General features: G+C 36.5%; 1 protein-coding gene across 1 annotated transcript in view; it reads right to left on the bottom strand.

The window, feature by feature from the left end:
* Positions 1–10,859, bottom strand: part of MIPOL1 (mirror-image polydactyly 1) — a 310,557-nt gene extending 299,698 nt beyond the window's left edge. Inside the window, exon 1 of the mRNA XM_034648675.1 lies at positions 10,483–10,859. The gene's annotated coding sequence lies outside the window, so the exon portion shown is untranslated. The remainder of the gene's footprint in view (positions 1–10,482) is intronic.
* Positions 10,860–12,150: the final 1,291 nt, after the last annotated feature.

Raw genomic sequence — 12,150 nt, 5'->3', positions numbered from 1 at the left:
AAAAAAAGAGGGGTCACAGTCATGAATCAACTGGAAAATGAATTCTTGATGATCAGGAACTTGTCCTAAAGTGAATCTTCACTCTCCCTTGGAGGGATTATTTCTCATACCACCCAGGAGAGTCCTAACCCAGAAGAGCCATGTATTAGATGAAGGATTTAATCATTTTTAAATGATTTTTAAACAGAGCTCTCTTTCACTCAGTCACTTCCTATAACTAGTTCAGGACTGATTACTGTGGGATCATAAAATGAATATTTGGATACAGGTGCTGGCATTTATCAACTCTGTAGCCTTTGGCAAATCACTTCAATTTCCTGTTATAGGGAATTGAGAAAATCAATAGTCACTAAAATTTTAGACTTCCCAAGCTAGTAAAATTTCCAAAACAAAAATTGTTGATAGGTTTTTATTTTATAAATGACTTTAAAAAATAGAAGCAACCACCTTCAATAATCATAAAATAAAGAACATTTTAGCAGAACATACTTCCAAAAAAGACAACCCTTTAAATTGAGTAAATTTAACTTTGCAAAAAAAGCCAGGAAGATTCTGGGAAGACTGTGGTGGAATCAGCAGTTTTTAAATCTTCCCAACTATCTTCATAAAAACAGAGCAACCAGGATACCAAAATGAAACCATAAAAAAATATCTACCACAAAACTAGGTAAATACCAACATACAACACCAACAACTATGAGACCTGCATGATATCCAGCATGTGTGCAGGGAGGAGGAGAAGGAAACAATACGGAGCAACGTGATATTTAAAAGTCATGAGAATCACTATAAGCAGCAGGTATGCTCTCAGCAAGCAATTAGGGTGCAAAAGGTCTGAAGTAAAGGAGCTGGAACACTTAGAGCCTATGAACTGTCAAAACATTTGGACAAAGTTTCTCACACACTGAAGAGAAACTGGAAATAGAGTCTAAATTTGTAGGGAAGACACCATATGGAGAAAGTAAAAATTAGGTCCAGTTAAAAGCTGGGGAAGGGAAGGTGGTACAGCCAAAAGATCTTAAAGTTAGTAGTCATTCTTTAAACCTTCTCAAAAACAACAGGAAATATTTTTCTAATTACTTACATTTAAGTAAGTACATTACTTAAGTACATAAGTAATAAGTATATTACGTTACCTTTTGACAACTCACTTGGAAGATTTAAAAGGGCATAAAAATCATTATATTTTGGTATAAACAGATTACAATAAATCCATTATCATTGGGAGAAGTTGGAGCTGATCCAATGTTAATGTCAAATGATGCTGAATTCTTGATTTGGTAAAAAATTCACTGATGATAGGAAAAAACCCCACTGAGACACAAATTCTAGGTACTGCCCAAATGACCTCATCTCTTGGAAAATAGTCCAACATACACTAAAACAAAAGTAGAAAGAAGGAAAAAAGATCACCCATTACATTCACCACCAAAATATAAAATACTCTTAAAATTTTAGTGTATTCCCTTTGTCATTTTTTTACATATTTATATGTGTAATCAATGTCTACATATTTAATTTTTTCACAATAATATATCATAGGCATTTTTCTTCAAAATGCTTCACTAACTACTGACTAATACTCCACTGGATGGCAACATCATTATTTTCTGTTACAAAAAGCACTAGAAGGAGTATCTTTGTGGCAGCTTTTTTGAAATCTCATTATTAAATGTGGCGTGTTATATATTAGTCTAAATTTTTATCCACTAATAGGCAAATAATACAATCTTTTGCTTTTCATAAAGTAATTCCTAAAAGAACACATTTTAAAAGAAAAACTGTTCAAAAAAACTTTAGTGAAGAAAATATTTAATTTCTGTAATTCTTAAGGTATATTTGCACGTAGAGCAAACACAAGCTTTTAGAATCAACTGGTTGGTAATCACGTGACCAAATATTTGGAGATTTTAATTCTAAAATGGCTAACAAAAATACAGACATTTTAAAGATGTGTACGTAGATTTTACTTTAAACTAAGATGTAAATTAGTCACCGGCATGAAATAAAGACAGTAGAAATAAGCCAATGAAATCCTAAACTGAGTTTCTTACAAGTAAAGAATCACAAAGATTCTTTACTCACTGATAGTGAGTTTTTGTATATGAACTTCCTAAATTACTGTTCACCTACCCAAATGAATTACAATAATCTTGCCCACTGTGCCAGCTCATGCCACTGAATAAAATGTTCTACTTTGGGATATCATATGCTATATCACACAGTATCTGTAGCTCCCATGCTGGTAATAAGCTGTTTGACATATATTAAGGAAATGGCTTTGATTTACATTAAATTTAAAAGATAATAAAAGTATTACAGTACTAATTAGTATTAAGACATGCTGCTTAAAGAAGAGATATGTCATAATTCAGAAAATACTTCATTAAAATGAACAAATTTAAATGTTTAAAATTTTTTAGGTTATATGTATATGGTTGAGACTTAATGCAAAAAAACATTCTAACACCTGAATGCAAATAGCATCTGTAAAAAATTACCCTTCAAATTCCACCCAAGAAGTAGAGTAAGAATACAAAAATTTTTCTAACTATGTGATGACCACTTATATCCAACCATCATAACATAAAATTACATGATTATTAGATCATACTTGATAAGAAATTACTTCCTAAAATCAAAACATTATTTAAAATAAAAATACACAAATAATGAAATAGACACAGTAGGGGAGGAAAAATTGAATTCATAGTTTTAAAAAACCTCCCAACAGAGAAAACTCCAGGCTCTGAAGTTATGTATCTCTGAAATCCTCTTTCTCTCCTGAAAACCTCCTTCATGAGGGGGCTTCTCCTTAAATCTGCACCATATGTTCTCTAGGCCAGCTATATAGCTGTCCCTCCTAGAACATCATTTCACTGTGCTCTGGGTTAGAGTTACTGTTTCCTACATTACAGGCCTTTCTTTCACTTATTTATTTTGCTTGAGCATAACTTCTGAGGATTTCCAGGTTTGAAAATATCTTTTTTAAAAAGATTTATTTATTTGAGAGAGAGAGAGCACACAAGCAGGAGGGGCAGAGGGAGAGAGAATTCCAAGCAGATTCCACGCTGAGTGCCGAGCCCCATGGGGGCTCCATTCATGACCCTGAGATCACAACCTGAGCCACAACCAAGAATAGGATGCTTACCTGACTGTGCCACCCCAGGCACCCCTAAAAATACCTTTGTTCTATTCCCATACGTCATTGCTAAATAGCCACAATTCTGGTCAAGACTGATATTAATACGTTCAATTCTTTTTTCTATTTTTGTATTCTCCGGAAACCTTCAAGATTTCTGTTTTTTTCATTCTTGGTGTTGTGAAATTTCACAAACATGTGCCTACAGGTAGGCTCTTTTGTTTGTTTGTTTTTAAATATTGAGCACTCTTAGGAACAGAAACAGACTGCTATACACCTGATTTTTAATGAGGGTTGTTTGGGTTGGGTGCTAGAATTTGGGGTAATGTTTCACCATCACCTTTTTGTTTATTTATGTTGCTTGAAAGAATTTATAATAAGCATATACTGTTTTTATAAAAGCTATGCCATTAAAAAATAACAAGAACATCCCACAATGTCAATTAAAGCTTTAAATGTGTGAACTCTGATTCCATAATTCTACTTCTAGAAATCTATGTTCTAGCAAAGGTTGCAAAATTACACATACAAGAATATATAAGACAGTGCTGTTTATACCATTAAGAAAATTAGAAACAGCATAAATGTCTACCAGTTAGGGTCTGGTTAAACAAACTATGGTATATACGTATAAGTACTATATATGTGTATAATATACACTGACATAGAAAGATACATAAAATATTACTAAATGAAAGGGGTGTTGTAAAATAATAAAACATACCATTATATTAAAATAAAAAAGCAAACAAACTAAACCATGTGTTTGGCTATATATATACACATGTAAGAAAATGCATAAAGGTCTGAAAAGACACATTCCAGGATGCAATAGTTTCTACAAAAGAATGGTAAAGCATATGTAATTTCCAGACCTGAAAATAGAAAATGGAATAATATAAAATATGAATGGATTTAATGATTCAGTTACCAAATGCTCCAATTCTAAGACAAAGACGTCCCATTGAATTTTTAAAAATCCAATTCTATGCACACATTAACCAAAAGAAAGCTGACATAGTTATACCAAAATTCAAAAGAAGTCACCGATGGGAGAAGATTCAGGAAACACAACAACTAAATGCAACACAGGATCTGGATTGGATAGAACAACAACAACAAAATTAATGGAAAAAATAGTGATATTTGGATAAAGTGTATAATATAGCGAATAATATCGTGACAATATTCATTTCTTGGTTTTGGTCCTTGTACTATGATAATGCATTGTGTTAACAGTAGTAGGATGAAGAATTTAAAGGAACTCTCTACTATTTCTGCAACTTTTCAGTAAGTCTAAAACTATTTCAAAATAAAGTTTTTAAAAAATCAGACTAGACTTTAAAACAAAAGGCATTACTAGAGATAAAAAGGAACACTTCTTAGTGGGGGAAAAAAAAGGTTCAATTCATAAGACAGACCGGTTATAAAGCTATATGTTTCTAATAACATGACTTCAAAATAAATAAAAAATGATAGAACTACCAGGGAGAAATACATGTATGATTACACAAAGATTTAACATACTGCAAATTCTCAGTATTTAGCAGTTCATCAATCACATGCATGCGCACACATACACACACACACAAATCAGTAGGGAAAGAGATTAACAATGGCATTAACAAACTTCACCTAACAGACACATAAAGCATTGCACCAGACCAAAGAATTCACATCTCTCTGTCTCTCTCTCACACACATGCACACTCATATTCACACAGCATTAAGAAAAAAACAAAGCCATATACAAAGCAAGGACTTAAACATTTCAATGATTATTCAAGATATTTTGATGGTAGTTACATGGGTGTTAACTTTTTATTCACTGAACGTCCACATATATTTTATATCCTTTTCTTCACATTTATTACATTTCACAATAAAGTGTTTTACAAGTTCACTGATCTTTATCATTTATTTATTTATTCACTTTTTTCAGTTTTTCAACACTTATTCCACAGCAGCAAAATTCCCAAGATAAAATTATGAAGAGGCGTTGTTGGTATATACCTCAACAGAAAATAAAACAAGATTCAGGATTTAGAGTTCCAGCAAAATAATCCCTGTTGTACTCTAGTAGCTTCCAAAACTTATAAATCCAGGAATACTAAAGGCAATTCTCAAAACAGTATTTATATACAATAAAATCACCATAATGCAAAACTACAGATAAACAAGAGTAGATGACTTGAGTATATACATCCCAAACAGAAAACAACCTAAATTAAAAATACCTTCAATACAGACAATAGCTGAATTAAAGGTGCTTGTGTCAACTGCCAAAAGGAGTTCTATACTAAATTTGTCTCATCAATCATCCACTTCAGTGGAACTTCAACCAAAGTAGTAATTCTCAACTTTCAAAGTAATTATCTCTTTATTGTTGAGATCAAACAAATAGATGGTAATTAAGTTCTAACTAAAGCAAATACAGAATGATTAATATTTTCATTTTTAAAGAGTAAAAATAACATATTCCCAAATATGTCTAAAATGATAAAAACTGACTGAAGTTATGTTCACAAAAACTTCAGGGTGAAATATTTCCTTTATTAAAAATTTTTTATTACAAATTAAAAATTACTAAGAGCAGTTTATTACCTATTTGTTGCTGCTAAACAAATTACCTCAAAACTTAGCAGGTTAAAACAACACACATTTGTTATCTCAGTTCCTGAGGCATCTGGTGTTGCTTAGCTAGGTCCTCCAGTTTAGGGTCTCTCATGAGGTGGTAATCAAGGCATCAGCAGGCTACAGTCATTTCAAGGTTTAACTGGCACAAGATCTCCTAACTTCACTCAGTGGGTGTTGGCAGGATTCAGTTCCCAGGGAGTTACTAAACTTTCTCTGCGGGCTATTGGTCAAAGGCTCCCCTCAATTCCTCGACAGGTGGGTCCTTCTATACGTCAGTTTATGATATAGCAACCAGATGGCTTCATCGAAGTGAGCAAGCAAAAAAGGGCCGGCAAAAAGGAAGTTATAGTCTATTTTAACATAATCTCTTAAGTGACATCCCACTACCTTTGTCATATCCTATTAGGAGTGAGCCTCTCGACCCTCAACAGAAAAGGATTACACAAGAGGATGAATACCAGGGTTATCTTAGAAGGCTGTCTCTTGGGGCGCCTGGGTGGCTCAGTCGTCAGGCATCTGCCTTCAGCTCAGGGGGATGGAGCCCCACATCGGGCTCCCTGCTCAGCAGGAAGCCTGCTTCTCCCTCTCCCTCGGCTTGTGTTCCCTCTCTCACTGTGTCTCTCTCTGTCAAATAAATAAAATCTTTAAAAAAAAAAAAAAAAGGTGGCTGGTTCTTACAAAGTAGCATACGGAAAAGGCAACTGGAATAAGTCAGGAGAACTGGATTCTAAAAACTATGTGACTAAATACAATCTCTCAAGGCCTTGGTGTTCTGAGAAAACCTGAGATAATAGCCTAAATGACCTCTAGGATCATTTAAATTCTAAACTCGGTGCTTCTCTACCATGTCTTTTGGAAAGAATTACCAAGGATTGAGATATTTGGTCAAAATGCCTCATTTTACAAAAGATAGCCAAATTCCAAGAAAGGTTAATACAGACAAGTAGTAAACCACACTTATGCCCGGTGCTCTTTGCACTATATAGCATGTTGCTTTTGCAACAAATGTCCTTAAACTGCCCCGTCCCCTTTAAAACAGTATCAAAATTCAAGAAACAGAAAAGGAAGTTGAGAATAATAACACAGAACTCAGAAGAGCAGCAAAAATTGATGTTATGCATTACCTTTTTCTCTTATCAACCCTGAAGCTATCTCTGTAGTTGGTCTGTGAGATGAAATGAGCTATCCTCTGCCCATCCCCAGTCCCAGATATTTAGACATATTAGCAATAGATTCACTGAAAAGGGAAGTATAAAAGCAACAAATAAATAGACTGTAGCAGAGAAATATAGTCACCTTAAAGAAAACAAGATTAAATATAACCTAAATGAAGTGTCTAAAAATAGAAACTGCAACCAGAAAAGGCAAGATTTGTTCCCACTGGAATCCTAGAAAATACAAAGTCCCAGAGGTCAACAATGACAATATGATGCAGGCAATGTCCAGGGGAGTAGGTACTCTAGGAAGCTAATGACAACCTCTGGACTGATAGATATATCCCTATCAGTCAGGGTCCAGTACCATGAAACATTTGTACTACATAAATACCCTATTTGTTTCTATATGAGGTCTACCTTATACCCTTTACCAACCATAGTAATTTGTAATGTCTCCAACACTGGTTCAAGAAGCATGGTGAAAATAATGCATATAAGTACAATTGTTTTGTGGGGCCAGTAAAGTATCTGTATTTGTCAAAATATGTATGAATATGTGTGTATAAACAAATGTATAGAAATGCATAACTGGATCAAGAATTTCTATGTAAGAAAGGCTTAAGGACAACAGTGGTTGGTGGTAGAAGCTAGGCCTAATGGCTTATCATAAATCTGTGTTTGCATAACAATCAAGTAAGAATGATCAAAACTCAATTATCTATCTCAAAGAGAATATCAAGTTGATGGAGATTACCCCTAAGTCTGTCATTAGTATTAGCATATATCTAAATACATTCCTAAATTCACTTCTATAAACCACCTAAATATTTAATACTATTATGTATTTAGATTTTTTTTCAACGTAGCCCCTCTCAATTAATAATTTCACCACCACAAATGGGCTAAAGATTGAGCTGTCATTTATTTTTAAAGATTTATTCATTTCTTTGAGAGAGAAAGAACATGCAGGAGTGCACATGTGGGGGGAGGAGGGGCAGAATGGGAAAGAATCTTGAGCAGATTCTCTGCTGAGCAGCAGCCTGACATGGGGCTTGATCTCATCACCCTGAGATCATGACCTGAGCTGAAATCAAGAGCCAAACGCTTAACTGACCGAGCCACCCAGGTGCCCTTGAACTGTCATTTTTGAACAGTCATTTTTCAACATAGTAGGTCTTAGCAATCTATGAAACAAGAATGAAAGAAAGGAGGGAGGAAAAGAGGGAGAGGGAGGGAAGGCAAGCAAATAAGTGGGCAGGCAAAAAAGAAAGAAGGAAAGAAAAAAAGCAAGGAAAGGAAGGAAGAAAATACAACAGAGGCTGTATATGATCTGCAAAGCTGAAAATACAAGCAGTCCTAGCTTTACACAGTACTGCGCTAAATTAAACTACAAAGCAAGGACTGCCTATATTTACTATCCAACCCCTTACAGAAAAATTTAATGACCCCCGAAATAAAGGATATCTAAATGATCAATAAACATATGAAGAGGTATTAAATATCATTAGTCTTTAGGGAAATGAGGGAAAAACCCCAATATGACATCACTATAAATCCACCAGAATGGTTAAAATGAAAAAGACAACACTAAGTGTTGCAAGCTTTTGGAGGAGCCAGAATTCTCAAACAATGCTAACAGGAGTGTTGACACAACTAATTTGAAAAAATTTTTTGGTAGTGTATACCAAAAATAAATACCTGCATACCTTATAATATAGCCATTTCACCAATATGTATATGTATATCCAACAGAAATGTATGTGTGTGTGTGCGTGTGTGTGTGTATATATATATATATATATATATATATATATATATATATTCACCAAAATACAATTGACCCTTGAATAGCACAGGAATTAGAAGCACCAATCCCACACAAAAATCCAACTTTAACTTTTGACTCCCTAAGAATTTGATTACTAATAGCCTACTGTTGACTGGAAGCCTTATCAATAACATAAAGTCTATTTATACACATTTTGTAGATGTATTATATACTATATTCTTACAATAAAACAAGCCGGAGAAAAGAAAATGTTCAGGAAATCATAAGGAAGAAAATATACATTTACAGTAGTGTACTGTATTTATTGAAAAAAAATCCATGCATAAATGGACCCTACAGTCCAAATGCATGTTGTTCGAGGGTCAACGGTACTTATAAAATGTTCATAGAAGCCCTATTCATAATAATCAGAAACTAGATGGAATAATATTGCCACAAAACTTGTATAAATCTCACAAATACAATATTGAACAAAGTGAGACTTAAAGGACTATTTATTGTATGATTCCATTTATATAAAGTCAATAATAGTAAATTCATAGATGACTTTAGAAATCGACATAAAAGTTACCTTCGGAAATGGGTCACACAAAGTGGAGTTTCTAAGATGCAAGTAATGCTCCTTCTTGATCCTGAATACATGAATATGTTCGCTTTGTGAAAATTCAATGAGTTGTACGCTTATGATTTATACGGTTTTCTCTATATTATACCCTAAAAATTAACACACTAAAAAGATTTTAATAAAATCTATGCCTTTAAAAGTGTACATCCCCCTTTCATTTTTCTGACTTGCCATCATTATATTTCATCAATGAGGTATCTTAATTTGTTATCTTACGTAGAAGTCGCTTTAATAAATTTTCTTGGTATACTATTGCACAGGATACCCAAATGATTACATAACTGTCATTTTCGGTTAGTACCACACTAACCCCAAGGAGAAACTTTGAAAAGCCAATAATTTATGATAGTATGTTAAAGTTACCTGGAGGGTGGCGGGACCCTGCAATGTGGTTTTGTTTGGCCCTTTGTTTTGGTTTAACTTTGTCTACTGCCACAGTGATTTAATCTGCATAACATGTTCAAAGGAGCTTTTTAAAAAAGCCTGCTTTTGTCGGGAGAAATGGATTTTTTTTTCTTTCTACCATCCTGCCTAATATTGCTGCTACCTGTGTTTATCTAGTTCCTTCCATCCCTGGAGCTTAAAATACTTCACAAATACTGTTGGGTGGTGCCACCTTCCAGAGAAATTTGGGCTCAGAAACACTGTGAACCCAAAAATTCTAACTGTATCTTTCTACAGCACGGCTCTCTGTGCCTAAGGAAGCATCGCATTCGTTCCTGAAACTTACAAGTGTGAGAACTGAAACACACGATGATTAAGTGACTCTCAAGGACACACACATAATCACAGGTTGAGCCAGGACCTGAACTCTCCAACTAACCACCACTTAAGGAAAAAACAAACAAAAAGCTACACCCTTGAATAAATGCTCAGCTGCTGAACTCTTGTCAGAGGAAACAGGAGGATGCCGAAATTATGTCCAGAAAGAGGACCTGCGGATCCCACGACGCTGCCCTTCGCGTGAGCCCCACCACTCCCGGCCGTGCGGGAGTGCAGATTCACCGGGTGCAGACTCCGCGCAGCCCCTTCTCCTGTGCCAAGGAGGCTGCGGCCGGAAATTCCAGGGCTGGATCTAAGCCCACCCCCTCCTTTTCTCCGGTCGCCCAAACCTCCCAGCCTACCTGTTTACCTGAGATGCGCCTGGCACTGCCTGAGGAGCCGAGTCTGAGCGCTCGCCCAGAGTTTCTGAGGCCCGACGCGCGGCCACCACGTCAGCCAATCGACTTTCGCTCAAAGCCTCCGGACCCTGAGGCCCACCCGCCTGAGGAGGTGCGCGCGCCTGCAAACGACCGGGCGGGGCGCGGTGGGGGAGGAAGCCAGCCGCACGCCGCGCGCCGGGGTCGCGGGGAACCAAGGCAGAACGGGCGCCCGGCAGGGGCAGGCGGCGCGCACCAGGCATGCGCACACCGAGGCGCCAAAGCCGCGGGGCGTGGCTTCTAGACCACTCAGGAGCTTACGAAGTACTTGTAGGAGTTTGGAGGAAAAACGCGGTTTTTCTCGTAGTTTTCCTTGGCCGCAGGGACCCGACGCTACAGTTGTCGGCTTCGAGACGACAGGCGCGTATTGCGACAGCAGAATATTGTCCGGACAAAACCTAATCGGGCTAGAGGAAGGAAATTGTGTGATTAAAAACGTGTCTTGCGGCCTCAAAGTTAGGGTTGCACTCTCCAAGAAGCTGGAGGAATTGTGGTTTCCTGGTTGGTTTGCCTGTGGTTTGGGGTAAGAGGACACCGGGGAGAGGGGGGCATGTTGTGAAGTGATCGTTGAATTAAAACGGCCGAAGTGGATTCCAGTTGGGTGAGCAAAAAGCAATGCCTAGCTCCTGGCCAGGGAAGGTCCACAAACTAAAACTTGGAGGTGGTAAACTTTTTGACTGAAGTACTGTAGAATGAGATCTGGAGGCTTACGTTCAACTAATGAATTCTTTAAGACACAATGTTGAATCTTCCAGAATTAAAGAATAAGTCCTCAATTTGTGTTCCTCTGTTGAAACAAGAAAGGACTGGCACAATTAAATAGCTGCTAGTAATTCAAAGGTGGTTTTCTTTTTCCACATAACAGTATTGCTTTTATAAATGTCACCTTAACTCCTTCAGACACCAAATAATTGTTGAGTACATACTATGTGCCTGGTATTCTTCTGAGTGTTTGTTAAACGATGATAATGTTTTTGTTTTGTTTCGTTTTGTTTTGTTTTTACACATCCCCAGAGAATAGGCATAATATGAAGTGTTGACAGTTTCCCAAGTTAATGGTTCAAGTTAATGTGAAAGGAATTTGCACTTTAGTAAGTGCAATAAAGGGAAATGAAAAAAAGACAAAAAAATTGAATATAAATTGGTTGGAACAGGGGTGCCTGCTGGCTCAGTTGGTTCAGCGTGGGACTGATTTTTGCTGGGGTGGTGATCTTGGGTCCTGAGACCGAGTCCCCCATTGGGCCTGGTGCTCAGAAGGAGTATGCTTAGGATTCTCCCTCTCCCTCTCCCTCTGCCCCTCCCCCTGCTCTCTCTCTCTCTCAAATAAATAAATAAAATCTTTTAAAAAATTGGTTGGAACAAAATAGATTATAATATTCACAAACTCTTGGCTATTATAGCGTAATGAATGGACAGTGCTCTAAAGAGGTTTGTTACAGATTCAGCTTTGAAATACATTTTTTCTTTACTTCAGTCAAGGTCTGAATCAGATATTTACAGACACAAAGTACCGCTGAATATATGAGACAAAAAGAGGAGTGGTATAATTTGTTAGAGTAGATGTGAAGGGCACTCCAATCAAGAATGGCCTCTGAAAAGGT

The sequence above is a fragment of the Ailuropoda melanoleuca genome, chromosome 20 (assembly GCF_002007445.2).
Source record: "Ailuropoda melanoleuca isolate Jingjing chromosome 20, ASM200744v2, whole genome shotgun sequence".
NCBI classification, from domain to species: domain Eukaryota; kingdom Metazoa; phylum Chordata; class Mammalia; order Carnivora; family Ursidae; genus Ailuropoda; species Ailuropoda melanoleuca.
Note: the sequence above shows the minus strand (reverse complement) of the source record. Positions and strands in the feature narration are given on the sequence as shown.